The sequence below is a fragment of the Amblyomma mixtum genome, chromosome 5 (assembly GCF_055824585.1).
Source record: "Amblyomma mixtum isolate Tamu chromosome 5, ASM5582458v1, whole genome shotgun sequence".
Lineage (NCBI taxonomy): Eukaryota > Metazoa > Arthropoda > Arachnida > Ixodida > Ixodidae > Amblyomma > Amblyomma mixtum.
In genome coordinates, this window is record NC_143016.1 from 62,446,833 (window position 1) to 62,474,272 (window position 27,440).

Sequence of the window (27,440 nt, forward strand, 5' to 3'; positions counted from 1 at the left end):
CGTCTAGAAATTGAAGCTCAGAAAATGTAACACACAGAAAGTGCAAGAAACTGATCATCCCGAGTGTTTACGTTTCTCTCTGTGTTGTGTTTTACTTACCCCTCAATAACCCAACATCGTTCCCAAACAAACCCAAGGGCCACACTGGCTACGCGGATGCTGAAAGCCTAAGTCAAGCCTCCCACTTCATCACAAACCATTACAGAAATGACAGAGCAAGCAAAACAAGTTTCGGCCTTGTCTGGCTTTATTCCAATGCTGAACGTTACAAGAAATACACCAAGAACCACACGTTCTACTTAATGAGTATAAAAACACTTCACCAAATAGATAAAAGAAAAGCAGCTTTCTACATATTCAAAGGTTCGGTGGTGTGACCATACTACGACATTCGCTAAATGCCTATCAGCGAAGAAAGAGGCGAACGGATCATAGTTCATGTGGCACGATGCGTCGCGTTAAGTCTCTCCGTGGGCAACGTTACGGCGTCGTACAAAGCAGCTGTGGCCTACCGTGTGCTTTGCGCAACATGGGTGTCAACGCGAAGTAATCCATTACAGCTTGGCTAGTTGGTGGGTAGACACTGCAGGCATATTAAACATTAAGACGGAAGATGTGTTGTCCTTTCAAAGGCTAGCGTGTAGTACGTCCAGTCCGCCTTCCTTCCGCATTTTAATTTTTTTTTAGCATAGCTTGTCGCCGGTGGGCATACATGCAGGACTCCAGGAACATAGTTTATATGTACCGCAACTGCCAAATGGCGCGCAGTATCCACCATTTTTATGCATACGAGCTCATCCTATCAGTACGTACAGGTCAGAATCAGTTACGCGCAACACAAGGAAACATAATTTTCGACACTCATCCAATGCTTCAAACCATTGCCTCCTTCTAGAGGAGGCAATGTTCAAACACGAGATACAATACCGAAAGGTGCCGAAGAGAACTGAAGTGACCTCAAATTCAGTCAAGCACCGCCTTGCAAAACGTCTCTAGGGGCTTCCGATATCATACCACGGCTGGAACAGGTCGCACTGCAAACTTGCATAATAAAGACAACACTAGGGCACTGGGGCACAAGTCCGGACGTTAGCGCGGTCAATATTACTCGCCATTGCACCAACCTTTGATGACTTTCACGGCAGCACTTACTCCACACGTCAATGCACCGCGCGGTAAACAGCCATCGCAGCCATGTCAACAAACCACCGTGGCGTCGGCGATGACAGCGATGGTCACCGTGGCAACCGTAAAGACTCCAGCGACCTAGAAACTATGGCTAGGGACGTTTCAAAATTTTGCGACGCCATTTTTACCTAATTTTGCAACAAAAAGTACCCAGAAATGTACCTAAACAAACGCCATTTTGAAATGACGTCATTAAAAGTCACGTGACATGAGGATCGTCTTCCTCCATTTAGCCTTACGCACGCGCGCCGCCGTAGACGCGGCGGAACGGCCCCGAATATAACCCCCGGTGGGAGGAAACGATAGCGCCGCCGCTTGGGACCAGAGTCGTTGGCAGGCGCACTCGTGCAGCGAGTGCACGTAGGGCAGGGCTCAGCGCGAGCACGCGATCGCTGGGACCGAGCAGCGGCAACACCGGGGGTAGACATGATAAAAGAGTAACTGATGCGTCAGTGCGCTCACTTGAATCTCAGGTAGCTCGGAACCAACGCGATAAGGGCTGGAGATGCGAAAGCGGCTCTGCCAAAGGAACTGCCGTAACAATCTCTCTCTTCATTCCAGTCGCTCACAACTTTAGCCATGCTCCCCTTCCCCTAGCACTCCGGGCTTCCTGCGCGGTCCCAACTAGACGCCCAGCGCACAATTCCTACTCTGCAATGTGCAGACTTCAATCCCGCATTGTTCGGCAGATTCGCACAAGGCAGCCGCTATATGCGGCGAGCGGTCTCGGCCCGTGTATACGCGAAAGAAAGAAAAGAAGAGCCGTCCGAGATGTATATCGGCCGGGACACGAGGAAGGGTGGAGACCGACGTTCGCCGGGCAGCGCCGTCATTTACGGAGGCGAGCGCGCCGAGATCGCGCGCCGCAAAGCGTGGAAATCACGCGAGCCTCGATCGACGAACGAGTCACGCTACGTGCTGGGGGGCGGTGGTCCTTATCACGAGGGAGAGGGAAGCGCACGACTCGCGCGCCACAACACGGCATCCGGCGAAGCGTACTACGAACAGTGCGCAGCAATCCGAAGGTGATCACTTCGAGCTTAACCTGTTCGGACTGAAGTGCTATATAGGTACAGTCTTTATCAATATAAAGTATACAGCCCAAGGGATCTCCTTCTGCAGCGCGGCTCCTCTTGCGTACCTAGGGACCCTACTCTCACGAAGGTGGGATGAACTCAAGTTCTCAAACCCCCCCAAGCTTAGAACTGCCTAGCGTGCTAAAGAGCCCCGCTACACGACTTGGAAGCAAACCCCCTTGTGCTGTATACTTTTGACAAAGACTGTATATAACGCACCGGATATGATAGCGATGACAATTTGATTTTAATGGCATATGAGGCAGCCTGGCCAAAGATCGCCATGTATAAAGCGCCTGGTATGCACGAGGCGGGACCAAGGACCCGTTTTCACAAACATTTCACCCCAGAGAAGCCGCGCATCAGACCAGGAGGAAAGCTTGCACCCATTCGGAAAACGGTGGGCACTCGGCAGCACTTGGGGATCGAACCCAGCACCTCCCGTATACGCAGCGTATGCTGAAACCACTAGGTCACCGCTGAGGTTACACCGCCATTTTTAATGCACATTAAGTGACTACCACATCCCGGGAAAAGTTTATTGGTCTCGTTCCGGCGAAATGGAACCTATTCACACTGACTGACTGCAGGCAACATTAACGGTGCGCACTGCGACGAAGACGCTAAGGGCGGAAAGCGCTGCCGCAGATGACGCTGGAGGGATTGCAAAGCAAGCCTCAAAACAGCGCACTAAGGGAGAACAAGAACGGCACAGACGCAAGATGCCACACGCGGACTTCGATCATAAAGTAAAAGTAAACATTGCTCAGAAGGCGGTGCCACGAAATGTGCGGAATTCCAGCGCACATTTAAAAGAGAAGAGAGAGAGAAAAAAAACAAGAACCAGGAGGCCATTTTGTTGCCCTGTGGCTCACATTCAGACGGGCACTCGAAACTGCAACTGCCTTCACGCCATAAAAAAAAAAAATAAATACAACACAGACACGGTCTTATAAAGCTGGCTGTCGAACAGTGCAGCCCCGTATACGCAACATCAAAAGGGGCGAGAAAATCAAATCCCGATTTGTTGAAGCCGCTTATGGAATTGCTGCCCGAATCTGTTCTTTTTCACGGCTGCATGCATTCTTGGTATGTGCTTTTCGAATTCCGACTCCTCCTCCACTGAAAAGAATTCAATCAGGGGTCGAAGCCTAGGGCGTGTAATAAGCATTTCCTTATTCTTCCCCGGCTCTCAGCCCTGGCTCGGACAGGCAGGAGGCATGCAGGAATTCGCGGCGCTATAGGCAGCCGCTATCGCAAATAAGGGGCCCTGCAGGCTTGGATGAAAAGGAAAGGCCGCCTGAAGACACGCGAAGAAAATACCATGCACGCATGCATGTCGGATAGCCCCCAGATTTCTCTCGCAAAAGCATGCCTTTGGGCTTCTGAGAACACGAGTGAAATATTTTCGAATCCTTCCCACCACGTATGGAGTGCGACCCTCCCCCTTCAAGTAAAAAGAAATGACAATGTCCATACTTCGTGTCCGGCTGGACACAACACACAAAGACGTAAAATGACTTGAAGGAGAATAAACCAAACATCGTTCCAGCAGTGAGCGCAAAGAATGACAAAGACGCATCGCTGGCTGGAGCAGCATGAAATTCAAAACTTGGATCGTAACAACGAAAAAAAACAACAACAACAACAGAAAAGAGCTATAAGGGCGGAGGGCACGGGGGGTGCGCGTAAGACCGTAACCCGTAAAAGCGACCAAAAAATATGGAGCAAGACGATCTCATTTCTAAGAGCTCCCGTATATCACCCCTATTAGCTCACGTCACTACGGGCGCTCCCTTCACATACCGCGCTGTATATTTTTAAAACGCTTCCGAAGCAATTTGCTTCAGCAGTTACGGTAGCGGATGCATAAAAATCACGCGTGCAAAGAACAAAACAGAGAAAAAAAAGAAAAGAAACAGAGGAGGGAAGGCGGGGGGAGGCAATAAAAGCGCGACACTACGGGAACGACGGGCGGTCGTATTTTTAAAGCCCCGGAAAATCATGCAGCAAGGTCGAGCATCTGGTTTCCGCAACTCTCCCTCCAGTATTCTCTCTCCCTCTCAGCCCCTATCCTTCTTGGAACGGTTGTGCGCCGCGACTACATAGAGTACGATACCGAAAACGTCGTTTCTTTCCCGCCCGCGGCGGCAGTTCTTGTTTTGGCTCCAGCGAGAAGTTACGAGCGAAACCTGTCACCGGTCTCGAGAAAGGCACGCAGAGTCCGCGCTTCTCGTGCATACGTGTACGACGGCTGCAACGAAAAAAAAAAAAAAAGAACTACGCGCGCACTGCCTCGTTACAGATTCTCTTTCTTCCTCTTTTTTCCCCCTTCCGTTCCCGTGTCTTCGGCGAGCGTCGCCGGCAATTCGCTTCACACGGAGGAACACCCCTGACGTTTCTCCGGCGGGCGTCGTTGGGAGCCCCGGAGCGTCGCGCACCGTTCGCTTCCTCCCGGGGACGACGACGACGAACACCGACAGCCAGGGGGCCGGCCCCGCTTTACTTCGCTCCTCATAAAAGTTGACGAGAGCATCGGCCCGGGCTATCAGGGGGCGACGACGAGAAAAACCTTCGGCGAATCGGAAGAAAAAAGAAGAGGGAGGGACGATATTAGACGAGCTACAGGCCCTGATCACTCCTGAGCCTGCCTCCGCGGAAAGGGAGGGGGGGGGGGGGGGGGGGGAAGCGCGTAGACAACATAAAAAAGCCTTTCTCGCGTTGCGAGCACCAAACGGCTGCACAAATGACAAACGCTTTCTTGCACCCACGAACAGCGCGTCGCGTATACTAGGTAAGATTCCCTCGCTAAGTCGTGCCAACGACGAGTTCTCGATACCGAAAGCAGAGACAGCGTTGGGCGAGTTCGTTATTATGATTAACGGCGTCGAACAAGCGCGATTGCGCGACCAGGAAAAGTTAACGACACGACGGCGCTCCTATCGTCTCATCATTCTATAGCTATTCGGGATGAGGCGCCATAAACGGGATTAGAGCGCTCAGAATGGAACACTGCGCAAGCTATTCGGCGCCTGTATACAGGCGCCGAATAACCACATGCATTGTACACAAGCATATTACATACCACTGCTTCAATAATTCGGAGGCTGTGGTAAGGTTTGCACAGTCGCGACAGCTGACCAGGCCAACCTCGTTCTCTCTTTTCCCTCAAGAGAGAGAGGGAGAGAGAGAGAAGCCTTTGAAAAATGACGCCTAAGGAGGCCGTTCACTTGCGCTCCGCGTCGTATGGCACGCTGCACGATGAAACCGGGTGCGCGGCGTTAGGGACGCGGCGCCCCGATCGTTAGCGCGTGGCGCCGTGGTGTAATTCTGTTGATGTAGACGAACGCCGTCGCTTAGACAACGCACGAACAATAAACGAAACACATACAAAAAAAAGGCTCGAGAAAACGAAAGCATGCGCCCCACATATAGCGCCACGACCCGGAGAAAGCAGAGCGCGCGGCGCGGCGCACAACCGATGGGCCAGTGACAAACGAGCCTTTGTCGGCGGTCGGCAGTGCGTCAGGCAGCGGTCCCGCGGCCGGCTATTAATCCGGATCAGGCCGGCCTCCAACTCCGGGAAAGGTGCACGACAGGTCGGAATGACAAAGTGGCCAACGGCCACCACGAACGAGGAAGGGAAGAGGAGAGGGCGACCGAATCATCATCACGCGAACAATGCGGCGGTAGAAGTAACGAGGAAAGAGGAGGAGAGAAAAAAATAAGGAACCAATAAAGGAGCGAACAGTGGACGGAAAGAAAACGCGCCATCGTCAATTCGAAAATGAGACGATCGGCGGAGCACTTATCCGAGCTTACGCGCGGAAACTGCCTCCCCGGCTGGCCAGTAATAAAGATTGATAAGCGATAATGACGGCGAAAGCCCGCATAAGCGCCGAACGTATGCCGGGACGGGGAAGAAAAAGAAAGTTAAGGACGAGGGATGACGACCAGCCATCTCATTATAATAACGCACGCTCGCCTCCCTGGCTTAGGCCTTCCTGCTCGGATTTATATTCAATCCCGCACTTTGTTTCCGCTTCCCGCCCCTCCTACTTCGCTTATTTTTTTTCTTCAATACTCACCCAGATCCAGAGCGCGCCTCCCACCCATACAAAAGCTCAAAACGTGCGCGCGCGTGCAGGCACACACAAAACTGCACAAAGTGGGCAGCCAGCCGCGGAAGCCCACACGCGCGCAGCCTCAAATCGCCATTAGCATTCAGATCGAGACCGCGAAGCCGGACTATAACCGCAGTTTATGGAAGCGGATGACTCGGCGTCCGCGCTCGCGGCTTCTTTCTGACGACATTTTCCCTCTCTCTCTCTCCATGCTCCTCCCCCTTCCTACATCGCTTACCTGTGCACCTCCCTTCTACGTCACCGCCATGCCTGCAGGAAGCGTGCGGCAAAGCAGCAGCAGCAGCAGGAGCGGCGGCGGCGGAGATTGCCCGTGAAGCTCAGTCGCTGCACAGCTTCCGTGCTCATTAGCGTGAACCGTTTGCCCCCCCCCCCCCCCCCCACCCCCCCCCCCCCCCCCCCCCCCCCCCCCCCCCCCCCCCCCCCCCCCCCTCTGCCTTATTTCGCTTTTTCGTTATCACTTTTCGCCCTGCGGGGCTACGCGGTCTGACCCACTGCACACACACGAACACTCGTACGTATTCCGGGACTGACGCACACTCGCTCGGTCGACATGCTCGGGGCCTCGTATAGTCGGAAGCCACGCGCCTGCCGAAGAGGATCAAAGGCAGTGGGCGGGGTGAGGCGCAAGAAGGGGCCAGCTGCCGCTGAAGAGATGGAAACGCGGTGAGGGAAGATATGAGTCGGCCCCCGTGTGCGAGGGCGGATTAATTCGAGAAAGAAAGACGGCCCTAATTACGAGAGCCGTAGCCCAACACGCGGACTTCGTTAAAAAAAAGGGGGGGGGGGGGGGGGGGGCAGTTAGCAATGGGCGCGGATCGCGCGTGAAAAGGTGGGGGAGCGCACCGTTTCAGAGAGAAAAATAAAAACTGGATGGAGGCGACGGGCAAGTCTGTTCATTAGAGGGAACTCTGCGAGATCTGAGACTCGACTTTTATCTCGCGTTTGACTCAAAACATGAAAGCAAGGCTGCACGGTCCCACTCCTAACCGCCCTTTTTTTTTTTCGTTTCTTAATTATGTCTGCTCACAACTTTCTTATGATTCAGACTGCTCTAAAAGTGAGTTCCAGAGCAATTAGACCATATTATAACGCTCCACGAACTTTGCGGTTTTTATATTAAAAAATGGATCCCAGAGACGATGCAAAACACTGCGAGGACGTCGCCGCAGCGAAATTAGTGGAGGATTTCATTTACGTTACCTTTAGGACACGTGTGCCGTAACTCATACGTTCAGGAAACATCGCGAAATCTTAAACGAACAAACAAAAATCGAGAATAAAAAGAAAGCAGCCCAGCGGAAAAAAAAAAACGCATTAATTACTGACTGGGTTAAAGATAACGAAATCGTTAATACACCAGGTGAAGAAAGAGAAAGCTCTGTAGGGATCTCCGCCCAAAAAACCATCCCAGCAATAGCTTCATCGACCGCCTCGCTTTATATAGCCACGCATGCGGGCAGTACGCGGATGCGGGCGTCCTTAATATTGTTTGTTTCTACGCTTTAAGTCTTGCATAAAAACCCATTTCACAAATCGACTTAGGCTGTAGTAGCCTCGACTGCATCCCATTTTCATAGCAGCAATGAGGTTGGGCGCATTCCATAATGTGAGCGGTACAGATGACGCTGGGCGACTTGGGTTCATACTACCATAGTCCTTCAAACATTGAAGGACTATGATACTACTCACACAAACTGTTGAAAATATACGTAGAAAAAAACGAAGTGAAAAGGGCACATAATAAAAAAAATGAAACATCTCAACGCTCAGCACAAGCTGCGAACGTTAATTTGAAACAGAGGCTTAAGAATTGTATAGGGTTACTTCACAGGAGCTTTAATTATTACCGAAGAAAAAATTAATTTATTAATTCAACTGCTGCATACACGCGGAGAGCTTCAATAAAGCGCTAATAAGAAAGACGTATAGCATATTTCTTGCGCAGTGAAGCTAGGTGCGTGAAATTCCGGTGGCATCGAGACTGCAGCCATTTGGGCGACTCGCTACCTATTATAAGCAAGATGAGGGCTGAGTCCCTTCATTTCATTTGGTCGGGAAATGCGCGTCCCTTGGCGAACGATAGTAAAAGCAGTGCCATGAGCTGCAGGCTTTATCTTCACGACAGCACTCCTGTCCTCGTCCTGTCTTCCTCGTTCTTACTGTGTCGTCTTTGTGTGCGCAAAGGAAGAACTGTGAGAACGGACCAACTAGCTTCACAACGCATATTACGAGAGATTCCCTGAATGTTTTCCTTCGCTCTGAACGCAGCCACCGTTGAAGAAGGGCCACCACTGGGGAATCTATGACGACTTCTAAACTAAACCTTTTCGTGTATCTTCAAGAGTTTAAATTTTTTTAAAAGTGCGCTAGGTGAGCAATGGAGCAGGCAATTTCACTTCGTTGCACTTTCATCTTTGGGTTCCACATACGTCCCCTCTCACCTCCGTCTTCACATGAAAGCTCTATTACAGAGCAAAGCATGAAATCGCACAGCGAAGCGAATCACCAGCTTTAACTCGGAGCACAAGTACGACTGGACGCCGCACGGTTCCATAGCCGGCGCTGCAGTGCACAGAACATCGGCGCTTCCACGGTCCCCCCAAAAGAGCATCCATCTACGGTCACACGCCGCCAGCGCATCCGGAACACGAAGAGCAGAAGGCAGAGCGAAGAGGCTCTCCCTAGTCAGAGTGGGCACGCTGCAAAGGGAGCTGCAACTTCGGAAGAAAAAAAACAAAACAAAAGCGCACAGAGAACGGAGACAACGACGTCCTCAGCGAGCGCGCGGACACGACAAAGCTCTCTTCGCGACGAGGGCTGCGCGGAAGAAGGGAACCAGCCGGCCGTAATGAAGCCGCGCGGTACAGAGTGGCAAGGCAGGGAAGCCAAGCCGCACATGCACGCCTCGCGGCACGCGCGACGGGCAGTGACGGCGGAGGGCCACCGTGCGCAGAGAAGAGCGGGCTCTCGGGGGCTCCCGGACTCAAGAAAGTTCAGCGGAAAGAGGGGGAGGGGGGGACAGAGAAGCCGGAGAAAAGCCATCGACGCCGTCCCCGCGTACGCCCGCAAACTTAGCGCTCACGCCTTCTTCTCTGTTCTCCCTCCACGCGGATGCACGAAACGCGGTTCCCCCCTCTCCAAACGACGGTCCCAAAGCGAGAACAAGGGACGCAGCCATCTCGTTAGCGCCGGGCAGTAGTCGTTCCCACGTAGGCATACCACGCTCGGCCGTCGCGTCCCTCGGCGGAGCGAAGGAGAGGAGAGAGCCCCCTTCCCTCGAGAAGCTCGAGAGGCAAGCAGAGACCGCGTCACTCCACAGACAAGGAGAGGAGAGGTCAGACAAAGCCGGGCGCGCGCCTCCGTGAGAAACAGCGCAGTCACACGCCGCTATGCCGGCCCCTCCTCCTCCTCATCTATCCTGGACCGCTTGGTTCCCCCTGGCCCGGCGACAGCGTGTCCCCAATGAATGCGGTCGCACGTACAGGGAGAGAGAGCCCGCCTTATCTCGAGACTCGAGGCCCCGGCACCGACCGAAGGGAGAGAGCGCCACCGCGCGCCATTAAACTTTTGCGGGCGGTAGAAGCCCAGAGACACGATGGCCACGGCCAGTTCCACCCATGGGCGAAATGAGAAAGGAGGAGGGAAAGAGAGAGAGATATGTGCCTGCCGCAGGAGGCAGTAGACCGTTCCCCACACCGCACACTTCATGCTGAGCAGAGTAAAATTAAGAAAAGCAGCGGGGGGAAAGCAGTCACTGTACAAAAGCACGAAAATGGCGGCAATGTGAGATGAAAGTACGCGAAGACGACGACGCAGGCGAAACGATAACGAAATGATGAGAGCCATTAAGGCGTTTTCTTCTCCGCACGAGGGTTTCAGCTGAACGTATCTCGAGACACTCCGCAAGTCTTTTTCCACGCGGACAGAGAACGATTTACCGCCAGGTACACTATAGTAAGACGACAAACATCGCGCAGACGTCCAGCTCTCGACATGCACCCGATAAGAAATTCATCCGCACGGGAGAAAGCTCACTACAAGACTCTGCAATTATTTTATTTGTGTTGTGCTGTGTTTGGTTTTGACGGCGCATAAGCACCTAACGACATCATGCGCCAAGCTCAAGGTACAGGAAATTTAATATGTGAAAAAAAAACAAAAAAAACATCGGTGGTGTAGAGGGCCTAAGAAGTTATTTCATACTACCTAGTACTGTAAAGGGGAGAAAATTTATAAAAGGCTGATAGTAAAAGGTTTAAAGATGGTCGGGTAACCTCAGCGGCCATCCTAGGAAGGGCAAGGATCTTGAGGCTCCCAACCAATCATACGAAGACCTCAGCCTTCTTCTCAGGAATGAGAAAATGGCCGAGGTGTGTCAGGCTACTACCCTAAGTTATGGCAAACACGAGCAGCCGAACAAAAGCGCCCTATCAGGGGAAGAAGCGACGGAAGCGATGACGGAAGCGACATCGCAGAATGCTGATATTTGCGCAGTTAACACCGCTGTTGCCAGGCGTGGCACCAGCAAACGCGGTGCGCTCCGATGGTGAATTCATGGCCGTTTTTGATCACCATCTGTTACACCCAGCGCATACGGGTTCAGTGGAGTCACTTGACAAATTTACAGCGAAAGTATTCGTTACAATAGCTCCTTTAACATCGAAATGCCAGAATTCCGTCAATAATCTGCAGCGCCGGCTATTTAACCGTGCGGCGTCCAGTCGTACTTGTGCTCCGTGTTAAAGCTGGTGATTCGCTTCGCTGTGCGATTTCATGCTTGGTTCTCTAATAGAGCTTTCATGTGAAGATGAGAGGGGACGTATGTGGAACCCAAAGATGAGACCGCAACGAAGTGAAATTGCGTGCTCCATTGCTCACCTAGCGCACTTTTTTTAAAAATTTAAACTCTTGAAGATACACGAAAAGGTTTAGTTTAGAAGTCGTCATAGATTCCCCAGTCGTGGCCCTTCTTCAACGGTGTCTGCGTTCAGAGCGAAGGAAAACATTCAGGGAAGCTCTCGTAATATGCGTTGTGAGGCTAGTTGGTCCGTTCTCACAGTTCTTTCTTTGCGCACACAAAGACGGTCTACGACGAAAATATGTTCAGTTTACTCAGTTCAGACATGGTAGGCTAGATACATGCACAGCCGGCACGCGGACAACTCCGACATTAGCTGAACGTGAATTTACAACACAGGCTTCCCCCCTACCGGTGCCGACGCTGTTCTTCAGGCTGCACACCTAACCCACAATAATATCCGGCTAACTACAGTCCCGCCGACAAAGGCGTCCGCGGAGAAATCACTAAACATGAAACGGAATCCGTACAACAGTGATGGTAGAAGGAAGAGCGACGGGAAACGCTCGTTCCGGCGACAGCGCAGCGCCGCTTCCTTCCTTCGTCAACCGAAGCGTATACGGCCCCGATTACGCCCGCGAGAAAGTCGCTTTGGGGCGAACGCTTCGCATGTGCGGGATCACGTGCTTCCTTGTCCCCGGAAGCGTCAGCTAAACACGCGCTTATCAGAGAGCGCGAACTCTGGAACATTTTATGCCACCCATTTTATGTTCTGAGGGGAACATGGCCATAAAAAGAAAACGGTGTGGACGCTCGATTGCTACAACGATCCCGTAATAACTAAGCACGCACAACTACATACACGCAACTCCGCAAGACGGCTTCCCGTCACGCTCGTGTAGCGGAGGCGCGAGTGAGATGAAAAATGACGTCGCAGCCAAGAACAGTTGCAACCCTCAGTACGTTCGAAAGCTCGCGTCGGATAACAAGGTGGCAAACCAACGGGAAGAGCAATGTGGAAATGAAGCAAACTTTGCAGTCAGGGAGGGGACTGCAAAGAGACGGAAGAAAAGTACGCATCCCAATTCCTTCTGCCACAGGACGAAATGGAAAATAGCCAGGAGGCAAACTTCGAGTGGCCAGTCGTCATCCCGATACGCGACGGCGGTTGACATGCTGGAGGATAAAAACCTGCACGCAGGGCGGGCGAGGCAGAGCGGGGCTCTCACATAAGCACGCGCGAGGTTATCGGCTGGGTCGAACGGGGACCATATCGGAGAGCGCGCTGCGAGCCCCGGAACAGACGGAGCCGACGGTCTTTCGAGCTGACCCGGACTCGGACACTCGAGGCGCCGGCGATCCCGCGGGTGGAAGAACCGTCGGACAGCGGTGACGCGACGTCCGGGAATTCGGTCGCTTATCGCGGCGACGCCAGCTTCGAGAGTGCGCGTGGACGGCCACTCCAGAAACGCCGCGCCGACGACTCTGCCACGTATTATTGTAGTGTCCGTTCGTTCGCGCAAGGCCGCAGGAAAGGGGTGTCATCATTTTTGTTCGTGACGCGAGAAGCGACCGGACTAATCTCGGTTGATCACAGCCATGAAGAGCTGCATCTACGTTTTTCTAGATTACTGTAGATGATCTTGACCTGTTATCTCGAAGTTTCCCTGGCTTTAAATTGAGCGATGCCGCGAGCGGCGGGCATTCGTAGTTCGAAGACTGACGAGCACGTTTGTTGCTTACGCCGCCGCCGAGTGATTCAGTTCTTTTGCGGGCGCAAGTCAGCCCAAATAAAGAGCTTCGTTTGCAAGTCTTTCTGGTGCCTTCCTGACTGCTGGATTGCCGTCACTCCAACGTGACGACTCCTACACACCCAAAGCTCTGCCCTGTGAGATTGAGTACCGCGCCAGACAGCGTCAACGCATAGCGTCGCAATCTCGATTAGCCGCGCGTGATGAGGGGATATCCACTGCTGCTTGATAGATATCCACTTGATGCGGATTGGAGGCAGAAATTAGGATAATAAAAATAAAGCGGGAAGGGAAGGGACGCTAAACAGAAAGAGTAGACAGAAAAGAAATACTATGTCATTCTCACAGAATGCCAATATAGCTATGCGTAACACGCTAATCTAGTCATGTCATTATAAGCGCAGTGCCTTTTTAATAGATATTGTTCGGCGTTTGAACTATAGAACCGTGCACATTCACAGCGAAGCGATCTTAGACGACGGTGGTTAACACCCACGACAATAAAGAGCGACGTATGAATTTGCTTTGCTTGACTTTGAGCTCTACTGCAAGCACGATAGACGGTGACATCGTGAACAAGGTACAGGGTCGCTCAATGTGAAAGGGAACACGGTAATACACGGCCGCCGCACTTCGCGGCATGCGCAATAAGCACGGCCGGCTGCAAGCTCTTTCCGCGCATACGCCCGCCCATTCTTGCCGACAGCGCTTCGCGAAGAGCAGTGGCCGCGGGGTCCCGTGTTCCGTACCATATTGCGCGACCCTGTGCATGCTTGCTTTTCTTTTAATCGGCTTAAAATTTTAACGAGCGTCCCACTAGAGATCCACCACGGACAATTCAAACAGAGCAGTTTAGGTCCCGCGATAACAATTCCCCACAGCTTCATCATACTATCGAGATTCTCACGCTCCACGTCGGCAGCACTCGCTAAATGGCGACAACGCTCCAGCGTGTATGTTCGTCCAGCCACAAGGGAACAGAGGTTGAATTCCAGCCCCGCTGCCTCGCACGACCTTTCGCGCGGGACGGGGTCCTTAACTGGTTTGCTTTCATATCAAAGAAATCGCAGCGGCCGTGAAGCTGGACTCCCTTTCATAGGCTCTGGAAACGAGCGTGGTTTGCATGCATAAGGGCAAGACCGAGCTCGTACCGCGCGCGCACGCAAAGGCCGAGACGCGGCCAAATCTGTCGGCGCTTATACCACAACGCCGCCGCCTTCGATGACCGCCGGCTATATATAGAAGTCCAAGGCATGGCGTGCCGCTCGTCTTGCCAAGCGGCCGACGACCGGCCCGCCAGCGCTTGCTTGAGTGACGGCAGCGTCGGCGGGACAGCGCGCACACGCCCAGCGCTCTCGGGCTGCCCGCTGCGAGCGGCGGAGGGCGCGCGCTCCTGGGGCCAGCGTCAGCGACCACGGCGGCGGCTGCCGTGCGTGACAGGGCCGGCGCGGGTTGCCCCCACCACCCGCGGTGTTCTCGCGTAAAGGAGAAAGGCCTCGTGAACGCCCACGCGCGGCGACCTTTCGCAAACGCCTTTTCAGACGCCGCCGAATGCAGAGGCCACAGAGGCTGGGAATGCAGCTCCCGAGCATCCCGCACGCGCGTCGTAGGTTTCGTGGTCGACCCCCAGGGACGGTCAGAATGCTTGAAGGTAGGTACTATGCAGATAATGCTGATTCACTGAAGACAACACAAGACATACAGACAGACAGACAGACAGAGAGAGAGAGAGAGAAAGAAGACAAAAAAATCTTGGTTTTTCACGCATTCAAGAACTGCGACACGCGACTTTGCGTATAGGCGACGGGATTTGATGGAAGAAAGGCGTTAGAAAAGACAGCAGGAAACCGTGTAAAGCTAGATGAAAATGTGAGATAATCGTAGATATGAAGGAAACTTACAAGGACATCTTCAGGAACGCAGAAAGTGGAAAAAATAATAATGAATACAAATACGGGAAACGCAAACATCGCGTCGACGTTGACTGAGCGGCTGTTTCGGTCAGCCGTCTCCTGGACGGGTGAGCGCCCCTTGCAGCCCCGGAAGGACGCCGAGGAAGACTCGGATGAAGGAATGCAGCGGGTCGCCCGCGCCTCGAGACGTGTGAACACACGCCAGAGGGGACAGATATCGATGGTATTCGGGTCGTGTTTCTCCGCCCCGTCCCATACTTTCTTGCGACTTTAGCCGACGCTGCGATGTATACACACCCGCAAGCATCGGCATTCAGCAGCGTGTATTCGTTGTCGGTGCCCTATCGGTCGAACGTGTCGAGACCCACCGTCAAAACATTCCCAGTGATACTAACAGGAATCGGGCGACTGCACGAAACTTCCGAGCTCGCAAATGGTTCCGCAAATGCGGCAAGCCGCGCGGCGCAGCAACACCACGAACATTGGCGTTAACCTCGGCAAAGTTTCCGTGCTCGAAGCAGAACAGTGGGACAGCGTCAGCGAAGACAAACACGCTACAGTGCGTCCTCCTCAACTGCCAAGCAACTAAAGCGATTCCTCGCCTCACCATCAGCGGAGGGAAAGCAGGCAGGCACGATGAGCTGGGAAAAGCAAGCAAAAGATAGCCCGTATAATGTCCGCCTCAACAATGCACAAAAGCAATCCAGGCTTCTCATCACGAGGTGCGCCTAAGCGCAGCCAGGCGTAAAAGGCCGACTAAGACTCATTTTCGCCTCGCGCAAATTTTCCCCTCAGAGAGGAATTTATAAGGCGCGAAAGAAATCTTCGGGTGCACGCAGTCCTATTATGCGCCCGATATACACCGACGCTGCGGAATTAGAAAGAGAGATCTCGCACTACACATGAGCGAGAAGAAGACGCGTGGCTCAAAAAGGATGACTGCGATCGGTGTATGCGAGCACCTTTTCCCAATACAAAGGAACCAAATCCTTGAAGACTCTGCCGCGGCCGTACATCATCCGCTGGTTCAAATACCGCAAAACGGGGGATAAAATCTGAGGGGAGACTGAAGCTCCGCCTTAAGGGTATGACGCGATAGCGCAGTGGGTTAAGCGAGAAGCACTGCGATGGCAGGTGCTGCCGCCGGTGGGTCTGGTGCGGCCAAGGTTGCTCTTCCGGACCGACCAATCACATCAGGGGGGCTTTTTCGCTCTCAGTCGACGACGACGCCTGATTTTACGCGACACGAGCTCCTTGACGCCACCGCGTGAAAGAAAATAAAAAAAAGAAAGAAAGAAAAACAAAAAAATCAAGAATACCGGACAAACGGAACATATATGCTGCGCCCATACGTTACGAACAACAGGGAAAAGGGGAAATATGCTCCACTCGTGGGAAGTGAACGAGGAGAGAGCGTGGTTGCTGCAACGCCGAATGCGGCCGAAACAAATGACCGCGGTGCGCCTCGGCGGCGTGATTTATTTGCACTGCTCCATAGCCAGACCGCACGTCCCCCAGTTTATCTCAGCGCCCGCGTTATAACTGTTACCTGCAACGGCAACGAACGCTCGCCCCCTACCCCATATCAGAGCCACCGACCACACAGGGGCGATCATTTGTCTCCGAGTACGATTACGAAACTGCACAAACTCTGCTTTCCATGGCACAATGGAAAGTTTTCTTTTCACAGCTATGATTGCAACACACCCCAAGGACAATACTGCCATATATGGGCAGATTTATGGGCGACTCTTGGCGAGGGCGGTCGTGGCGGGAGGAGGGGGCGAGGGGTTCCTGTGGATTTTGAACAAAAATTCCTCGCTTTGAGGGAGAGAAGGTTAGGAGGGGGGGGGGGCGGTCTTCTGCGCCACTGTGCCGTCAGCACGTTCTTGACAACAGTCTGCCACATACGAGGGCAAGAGAAGATCGCTACGAATACATGTAGGAGCAAGGAAGTACCAGAACATATACAGTCGCTGCTCTTGCTGCTTGAAGGCTCAGCACGTTAAGCCCGTACACACCGGGGTGCACGAGGGGGCACAACGAAGATAACCGGCCATTTACTTACCCGTCTGTCCAACGTCCTGTTTGATACTCCTGTTTGATAGCGTTTGATACTCCTCATCGCGATCCTACTTCAAATACTGGCACGCTAGATATTCTGGTGAAAGGAACGGAAATGCAGCAAAAAAAAAAAAAAATCCTGGCTGAGGTCCGCTTGAAAAGCTCGATCTTCTTGCACTGCTCTGCGCCATCCAGGGTGCCTCGATGGGCGTGCCCCGACAGCGACTACCAACGATGGCAGTGTCGCATCGCCCGCCCCCGCCCGTGTAAAACCCTCTAGTAAAGTAACAAAAAAAATAAAGAACAAAGTAAGAAGAAGCGTGTGCCAGTGTGGAAGCCTGTAGGCGAGTTCGTAATTCCTCATACCTGAAACAGCTCAAACAAGAGACGCACTTAGGAAAATATGTAGCATACACACGAGCACAGCGCTCGCACTTTTCCTACACTCGTATCTTGTTTGCGTTGTTTCAGGCGTGAAGCCAATTCGGCCCCAAACGAACGCCTAATCTAAGTCTAAAGGGGCCCACAAACGGAAGACCGCAGACACATTCGTGAGCGCTCCCGCTCCGCCACACTACACGCCGGCGTCGGCTGCCCCGGAGTAAAGTCCCGTACACCACCATCCCTGCGACAATGCAGAGCAAAGCGGCGAAGCTCGTGCGTGCAAACACGAGGGCGGAGAAACAATTCCGCACCTGAGAGTTCCCGCGGCTACACACACGCCAAAAGCTGGCATCGCCCGCGCGCTTTCGGGCACACGGGCAAGCAGAAAAGACGCGTCCAACAGAACGGGGGCGCCACACGGCAACTTTAATTAGCAGCTACTCGGGCCAGCGTGGCTCGTAATGAATAGAGCGCGGTCGATAACGGAGCGCGGGGGTGCGGGCGCGCTATCCTCCGGCTACGGCGAGGAGCCCGCCCTCGCCCCGGCTCCGCGAGCTACTTAGGTCGGCGCCGCAACCAGGATTATAAGAAGTCGGCCGCCGACGCATAGGGGAGAGGGGGCGAGATAGCCGAAGGCCACGCACCGCTGTTTGTGTTGATGTTGCGCGTTGTTTTTGTGCTGTCGCACGCGGTGCCTCAATGCCCCCAGGGACGGGACGCCATGAGCGAGGAGTCGCTACCGGGAGTTAATTAAGCCGGATCAGTTGTTTTCTTTTGTCGTCATTCCTTTCAGCCGCGAGGTTCAACATACCTCCGGTAGAATGACCTCGTTGTTTTGTAAGCAAAGGGGGGCGCTTGTATGCCGAAGCTCAGTCCACAACATCGGATGCATGTTGAACGACTCAACGTAAGCAACTATTCAGTCTCTTCGGATGCTTAAACACACATGCACACTTTTCCGATTGTAATTTACGCATGGAATCGGTGCTCATTAACCTTGTTGCGACCTGAGCTGCAGATACAATCAGCAGGTCACGCAAATAAATCAGATACGTGTGGCAACTGCTACTGTCGGATACAACTCGGGAACGAAGCGGCGAAAGCCGTTCAAAACAGACCCTCCAGACAATGGTGCTCAGCGACTGCCGTGACATGGCTGTCAATCCATTTAAGCCCCCAAAAGCCACTGCGGTGTCACACTAGCGGGTTAACCAAGACGCCATTGGCTGGTGGTCATCTTTTGAGGGGCATTCGCCGCTTCATTCTTGAGTTGCATCAGACTATACAGCACGTACAGTGCTGACTTAATGCCGCCCTTCCGAAACGTCTGGGCTGCAGTATACATTGTCAATGAGGCAGCATTGTATTATGTTGGACGCAACAACGGCTTCATCGTGGTTGAACCCCAAGGAACATTAAATTTCTTCTTACCGCGCTAGCTACTCTCAGTATCAGTGCAAGAAACGCACGGTGGTTTGGTGTTCGTTCGGTGGAAACACCTGCAACAGGTCAAGGCTACTGATTTTACACTACAGTTGAAAACAGTAATACAAGAACCGAAAGCGACGCAAAAAAGAGCCTGATAACCTCGAGGGGAAGAAGGCACGCCGTGATTTCGGACGGCTGATGTACCGGACCTCCGAGGCTGAGTGCGGTCATTTCTATTTAGCACATAGGGAGGGAGGGCGAACCTGCACTGGCAAGGGGTCACATTTACAGCCGCACACACCGTTCGCGCGCACGGCGGAGAGCACTTACGGCTTCGGACCATAAATCACATTCTCTCGGCGAAGGGGGGGGGGGGGGGGGGGGGTGGGACAATAGCACGCCGTCTATCAACACCAGGCCTCGGCTCCCTGACTTCGACCAGCGAGCCATTCGGGTGTCGAGGGAAGGCGCCGAACGGCAGCAGCCCACTTCGCGCTTGACAAACGGTGCCACCACCGACGCGTGGACAATGCGCCGACGGCCACAAAGCCTGCACGCGAGCTTCGGGGGCATTTATTCGCGCACACAAAGGACGGTCCGAAGCTCGGTGCCCGTCCACAAACAGAACGCAGTGGGAGAGCGGGAAAGACGAGGGGGAGTCGGAAACCTTCCGTAGCCACAGGCGCGGAGTCCACGCCCAGCGCGCGCACCTCAGAGCACGGGTAGCGCTACGGCGAAACCTGCGCTTGCCTGTACGGCGACGGGCCAACGACCTGGCGCAACTGGCAAAACATTTCTCCGGCAGCGGCGGAGGTGGCTGTGGCACGCCAGGCCTGGGATGCGCGCGTGCGCATCGAGGCACCCTACGCTCCACGGCGCTGCAGCACGCGATCGAGAGTGCCGCAACGCCCGTATCTGCCTTTCGGAGGGCCCAGGCGTTGGGCGAAGGATGTGGTGGTGGTGAAAAACATTTACTATCCCACGAACAGCAGGACTATAATACGTTCCATCGCTCTGGGTGTGTGGAAGAATCACCTGGAGCGGTCTACAAAAAATAATTTTGCTCGAATCCGCAGTAAAATGTGCAGTTGCCACGTTCAACTAAGCTGGATTGATGGCCTGGTATTATTCACTTCGGAAGCGACTAGCCGCCCTGACGCATGTAATGAAATTATTCCAGCTCAGCACTTCGTTCAAGCATACTCACAAAAATAAACAGCGTTAGGCGTAGGATCAGCCCGGAGCGAACCCCTTCATACCGCCGCGTAAGCGTTGGCGAATCGACGACACGAGGACAGCGCGTGGGCGCCAGGGGTGACGCCGCCGCGCTCAGACAACAGCACTCGCCGCGAGTTTCCGATGTAGCGGTGCCGTACGCGTAGACTTCGAACAGAGCCCGCCCGCGAGCGCGGTGAGCGACCGAGGCGAGTTCCGGTACACGCGACGCGATGAGATGAGATGCGCATTCGTCAGCGGCCGTCGGCGCGGCGCCGAATTCCGGGGCGACGAGCGAGCCGGCCGGCGCAGGTGAGCTCGCAGTGCACACACACAAAAAAGAAAAACAAAAACAGCTAGCTCCCATTCGTCAGACAGTGGCTGACTGCGGAGCCGGCAGAGCAGTGAGGTCGTGCCCCAAATGCGCCGTCCTGCGTGCCTCTTGAAAAGACTGCAACAAAGGGACGCGAATGCGGAACGCGCAGCGAAAGAGAAGGGGGAAAGAAAAAAAAAAAACGAGGCTCACGAACGTGCGCAGACGCCACGGAAGCTGAATCGACACTCAAGCTCGCGTCAACGGCAGAATGAGAGAGAGAGAGAGGGGGGGGGGGGATAAAGGGGGGTGAAAGAATACAGAGGATGGGTACAAGAGCCGCGATTGTTTTAAAGGAAGGAGAAAGAAGAGCGGCGGTGGTGGGGGAAAAGGAGGAAGGCGACGATCAGGGCTACGTACTCTCACGCTTGGGTGAGAACAAATGGTTCCAGCACGTCGACACCGCGCTTTCAAAGACGTCAGCGTCCGGGCACAAGGAATTCGCTACACGGAGTGCGCAAAGCGCGCGCATGCGCGGCAGAGGAGAGAAACGATCAGACAGAGGAATACGGCGCACGCGTCACAACGGAGCAGGAAACACTCCGGCTGTGAGCTCCGTCATACACAGATGGCGGGAAAGACCAACGGAGATTTTTAGACGATGCATTCCACGCATCGCCTGTGGCTATCATGGAGAATACAGTTGAACCTCGTAATAATGATTTTGAAGGGGCCCGGCGATTACTTCGTTATAGCCGTAGCTTCGTTATAGCCCGTGTTGACCGTGCTTCCAGAGAGAATCATCATTTATTCGTTATATCCATTACTTCGTCATAACGAGGTTCGACTCTAAATCGAACGGATACATATCCAAGGGAAAGCGAACGCGGTAGACGGAATTTCCGTTTCGCACTTTGACCAGTCGCTCTCTCCACATGCATCTGATATAGCTCACCCGACTCGCACAACACCTCAACAGTGGGAAGGTTCCAGCGTAGCGCGGAGGAGCGCCCTCGCCCGATTCGGTCGTGGATGCAGAGCTTGAGCAGAAAGGGCGAAAAAATAAAAGAGAATAAAACGCGAACAAACGACAACTAATGCTGCACGAGGTGCAACCCACGCAACTTATAACACTCTCGCCATTAGCACAAGCCTGACCTTCGCTTGACGCCATGCCTGGCGCGAAGCGCGGGAAAATAACACAAGCCACTCCGGGCTTGGCGAAGTGTGCCACAGCCCCTCACAGTCACTGCCCTGCTTGCTGCCGGAGGAGCTCTTAAGCATCGAGGTACAAAAAACAAAACAAAAAAAAAACAAAAAGAGGGAAACATCAACCAAAGAACCTCGTGTGTCGGGGCGACACGACAGTAATCCCAGCACTCCACCGGCCATCGGCGCCGCCCGGATGGAACAGGGTGGCAGAGTGCTTCGAGTAAATAGGAACTTCCCCATGATCACTTTTGGCAGCGGCAACAGCAAGCTCTCTACGAGACACGCGAAGCTAAAGGAAACAAACATCAAAGCGTTCCATTAAGAGACCCAAAAAACTACAAAGTAAGCTCCGGCACTCACCATAACCACGAACCCGCGCGAAAAAAAAAAGAAAAAAAAGAAGAAAGATTAGATCAATACCCGTATAAGAGGCACGTGGAAAAAAATAGCAAACCTTCCGCAATTTCCGCGGTGCGTGCGCTTCGCGTTTGCGCATGCGCAGAAAAAATGGACCAGGTAAAAGCAAACGCCAGCGCAGATAAAATAAATGTGTTTCCGAAAACGGGAATCGGCCCACGCGCAGTCCAAGAGCAGCGTTACATGGAGGCGAAGCAGCAACAAACAAACCCTGTCAGAAATGTGAAAAGCGCTGCCGTTAATCACGGGCGAGCTGAAAGTCGGAAAAAAAAGAACATCTAGGAGGCGTACACACATGCCGAATGTATTCACGAGTAAAAAAGAATCTTCGAGCGTTGTGTTCGTTTCGTTAAATAAACTTCTCCTAGACTGCATTCGGCGCTAAAATGGACTGCGCGCGTGCCTTCTCAATTAGAAACAAGCAACAACAGCAACGCGAGAAACGATAACCTCGGGGCGCAGTTGCCCCAACTGAACAGAGCACGTGATACCAAACAAAAACAGAATCTGCGCGCGTCTCGAATCGAAGGAGCCCACCCGGCCACGACAGGCGAGAACTCGCAAATTAAATTCAGCCGCGCACCGCCAGGGAGCACACAAAGGCAGCCTGCCGCGCATTCGCATGAAAAGCAAACTCCTTGCGACAAGAAGAAGAAGGAGAAAAAAAAAAAGAAAAGCCGCAAGCATACGGAATGCCTGCTGCACAGAGCTGTGAACAGTGATCAATACTCCTAAGACGGTGTACAAAGCACAGGCAGCTCGCGATAAGGAATTAGATTTTAAAAAGAACAAAAAGAAACGAACGAAGAGAAGGCAGAGAGTCAGTTTCGAAACCGTCCGCTCTCTTCCACCAAACCGAGGGAGCGGGCGAAAGCGCGCGCTCCCGCATCCAAAAGCAGCACGTCCCAAAGCAGCCACAGCGATCGAGGATGCTAGGGAACGCGCAGGCGAGCAAACAGAGGAAAAAGGACGGCAGGGGAGCTGCGCTGATGCGGGGAGAGACTAGACATAGGGAGAGAGGGGAATCCGTGTTTGTCAAACGAGTGGAAATGCAAAGGGGGGGGGGGGGGGGGGGGGAGAGGAGTAGCAACAAAAAAAAACAAGCCTTTCACGTTTTCTGTTTCCTTTTCCAAACAGTAAGAAGCAGCACCGCGAGACGCTGCCGACTCCTGTGCGTGCGTGCGTGAGAGTACAGGCGCACCCGATATCAGTCAGAGCAGAGCGGCGAGAATCGGAATCTGCGGGCTCGCTTCGACATAACCCTGCCCCGCCCTCGATGCTCTCCTTCGTCGCCCTCATATCTCACGAACTCCCAGCCAGCCGCGCCCTCGCCGCCAAGATCCAGCTTTTTTTTCTCCCCCTTTAATCGACCAGAACCAACACCGAACTTCTCTTTTTTTCTCTCTCTCTCTTCAACGACGCACTGCCAGACTCGACAAATGTCGGTGCCCGAAAGGTAAGGAGAGAATACACGTGCGCGCGCAAAAAAAAAAAAAAAAAAGACTGCGAACGAGCTCAGATAGAGCACTCGTTGGTTATTAGTCCAGACTAGGAGAAACAAAAAGTCAACAGTGCGCCTACGACGAAACTAACGAAACCTAAAGGAGAGAAGCCGGTAGAAGGCAGCCGGTCGAACAACCACTCCACTCTGAAATCTCACATTTTTCGCCTCTTTTCCAGGTTCACTCTAGGCTCCGCCGACTCATCGCTCTTTCCTCTTTACGACGCTGAGTGCGTTCTCTCCTTCTCTCCCGTTCTTTCATCCTTTCTACCACCCCAAAAAGAAGAAAAAAAAAAGACAGACCTTTCATTCTTTGTTCTCATTTTTTTTTCTGCTGCTCCTGCAATGAGCCTCCATCTCAACCGGCCTGTTTTTCTTACTGCGCACAATAAAAGCCACTGAGAAGACGCGAGCTTCATCTCGACTTCCGCGCTACACGCACCGCTGAGAGAACGTGACTTCTCGATTCGGGGTCGTGATAGATGGAAGCCGGGCCGCTGGAAGCGTCACGCCAGAGTCTGCGCGTCGCGGATGCCCCGCGGGCACTGACAAACAACCGTTCTGTGCGCCCGCTCTCCGCTGCCGCCGACCCTCTCTCTACTCCACGGCCCGAATGAAGAACACCACCACCGGAAGCCCCCGGCCCGGCAACAACAGCCGCGTCTTGCGCACGACGCTAAAAAAATAAAAAAAAATGTAAACGGGGGAATGAAAACGGGCCCAGAGGGTTTTCAAACGAAGGGGCTTCAACGACGCACGCGCTGCCGAACCCTTGCCTGAAACCCCGGAGGGGGTTGCGAAATCATTTAAGTGGTTCGGCCACGTCCCTTCCCGCCGCGTTCCTCCTGTCATCCCGATGGACTTCCTTTGACCCCCTGGGCATCAAAGACACCGCGCTTCGCTTCTGACCCGAATTGCTTTCGAATTGCCCCAGAAAGGAAAGAACGAGAAACTGCGGAGAGCAGCTGTGACGACGACGACGAAGCTAAACGCACCGCTTACTGTAACGAGGCATGATGCAAGGAGAATCGATGCATCCGAGAGGCACTCTGCAGGTATTTGCGGCAATGCCGTTTAGCCAATGCGAAGAGAAGCACGAGAAAAGACGATCAAAAGAGAGCTACCGTAATGCCAAGCGGGATGGAACGGGGACTCAATGCCCGCATGTGCAGAGACCCCCCAGCGCCTGGTTTTGAAACACGGGTAGATGTACGTCGACAGCCTAGATCGGAAACGATCAGTCGACATAATATGAGGCGCGATCACTGCGGCGCGCCCCGGCGACGTCGAAAATGCATTGGACAGATAATGCATCTTCAAGATAACTACCCTCCTCTCCCCCCCCCCCCCCCCCCCCCCCCACACACACACAGTTTGACGACATACATCACGGGCAATGAATGGAAAACCAGCGGCTGTGTTGCTTCAGTCTTTGAGTCGTGGTTTGTGCTTGGCGCTGTATAGGATCAGCTATATATATAACCACCTAGTACGGTAGATATACTCTCCAATCGTGCCTGGAGGTCATCGTTGACTGCAAGCTAATATATTAAGCATTTCCTCGTCCTGTACCTGTATTCTGCTTTCACCACCAATAGGCGCTAGCTGCATCTGTGCGCATGAGTCGACTCATGACCCCAACATATGGCTTGAGCACGTAACCAGTTCATCAATGGCAGCCGCACATTAGCTACTCCAATTACCCTCTAGAAAGACGAAGGAACTGCGCTGACGATGCGACTGCCCGTGTGCTGTCACTTATGTTGCTGAAAGAATGTAACAGCAAGTATACGACGAGAAAATTACGAACCCGTGCTTACACACGCGAACTGTATGGAGCTTCGTGTGAAAAACACTGTTTTGAGAGTTGGCAACACGCAGTTCCAGCAAGCCTCCACATTCGCAGCATCAAGACGATAGATATGAACCGAAGAGCCCGCTTACGACAGGCGTAACTACAACCTCAAACACCGCACGGAGGGCGTACGCCAAGATGCCGTTAGCGCACGTGAGAAAATCCCCGGTCTCCCGAGGGGAAAAAAAAAAAAAAATCCGCTAAAACCACCGAAACCCGTACAGGATGGAGGCGTGGGAAATGACAGGGACCCGCATCGCAGTCTGTCAGCTATAGAATGACGGAGGAGCAACGACTCAACTCCAAGCGTTCGACGGAAAAGCAGAGCGAAGCAATCCCGCGCCTTCCGCAGGGGTCGTCTCCCTAATGCCAAGCGGCCACGTCGGGTGGCGGCGCGCCGATCCATCACGCCACCTGAACGAATCGCGGAGGCGGGGCGCAAGCCACACGCCACAAAGTATACGGCGTCAACAGCGCGGAATGCCGCAGAGAAAAACCTGCCCGCAAAATGCTCCACTTTTGGAAAGGCCGATATATAGGCTCCTTCGCGTCTTGCTTTCCCCCGAAACCCGAACCGACGCGACCCACATCAGTCGAGCATCCCGGTCCGTGGAGAGGAATTCTCTCAATGCGACAGCTTTTTTCCTCCGGCTGGATGGCGCCATCAATCTGCAGTGAAGAACTTGCCCGGACAGCGCGTGAAAACTCGTTTACGACCATAAGGCGCCACTCACGGCAGCAACCTGTATACTCTTCGTGAAGAGAGAAAGTACGCGGTCTCTCGGTACGCAGTCAAAGCCCCTCGCAACGAATACTCAGCTGCACTTTGCTGCCGCAACCACGACACTCCCACTTCAATCGGAGACGCGGACAGGTGAATATCGCTCTCCTGGAGGCGCTCGGAGCTCAGCCGCCCGCGGCGCAAGCCGCGTGACGTCGGCTTACGTTACGACCGACGCGTATCGAGGTTTTCGAAAGTCGATACGCAGCAATTCGCCGCTATCCGGTCAAGGCAACAAAAATACGAACGTGCTTTCAGCGCGAACAAGACCCGGTAGACGACGCACCACACGTTTCCATATGCGTCATTCCTTCTTCCGCATGTGCAGTGGAGCTTTGCGAACGACAATTCTGGTGCTTATACACCCTAAACACGAATACACCTATATGGGAGTAAAAACGGAGTAATCTGTCCTTTAGCGCACACCTGTTTATGAAAGTGAGTGCGCTGGAGGACAGCTCACTCCCTAAGCAACCTGAGGTTTTCCCCTCCCTTGTTCATTTTGTGATCGCCAAGGACCATCTACCGCACCCTCTCTCTATCATGGACTACATTCTGTATAGAGCGAAGCGAGCTTACTGGGGACTGAATACAATAAGACGGACTCCCAGAAAGGAGTGCGCTTAATGAAACAAACAAGGTGAAAGAGAAACCACAGGAACGACAACACGCGCTGGAAGTTACGCAGTACCGCTAAACGCAAGCACAGCAAAAGACTGGCAGCTATACTATACGCGACCCTTTGCTCACTTTCCCGGCGACACGGCGCGACGGAGTGAGACAAAATTTCCGCGCTACGAAATAGAAGGAAACAAGGAGCAAATGAAAATAAAAACTCAGCTTATGTGTCACAAAAGGAAGTAATAACTACATCCGCGCCGAATATCTGGCGAGCCGAGCGATCGGGCCTAAAGCTCGCGCTCTGTTGCCGCGGAGCGCGACAGTGCGTATCGGTACAAACGAATGTCAAGCTTTCCCCTACAGCTATGGCTGCAGGGACTCGCTAAACGGGCTCGATACAATGCGAGGAGGGAATAAATGCCGCGCTCGCACAAACGACGGGGGAATTTTATCAACGGCGCACAGACAGCCACGCGCATTCGCGGCAGCGCACGCGACGACGCACTTCGTCGGGATCGTCAACCGTCGTCGGTTCGATCCGCCCTGCACCAGTCCTCTCTCCCCTCGTCAGCGAACAGCGCCCGAGGCTCCCATTATCTCTCCTGTCCAGGCGGCCCGAAATAAAAATAAAATAAAATACGGCGCCGTTGGCTTTCGTTTATCTGAGGAACTGGTCGCGATATTCCGCGAAAATTTTCAAGGTCTGGCTCTCTATTTCATCCAGCGGCATTATTCACTTCTCACTTGTGACGTCGCTTTTGTGAGGCCCCGCAATCGC

General features: G+C 53.4%; 1 protein-coding gene across 19 annotated transcripts in view; it reads right to left on the reverse strand.

Annotated features, from left to right (window-relative positions):
• The window catches only part of dlg1 (MAGUK family member discs large 1), a 559,794-nt gene that overhangs the window by 62,507 nt on the left and 469,847 nt on the right, over positions 1–27,440 (reverse strand). The gene's annotated exons all lie outside the window — the stretch shown is intronic.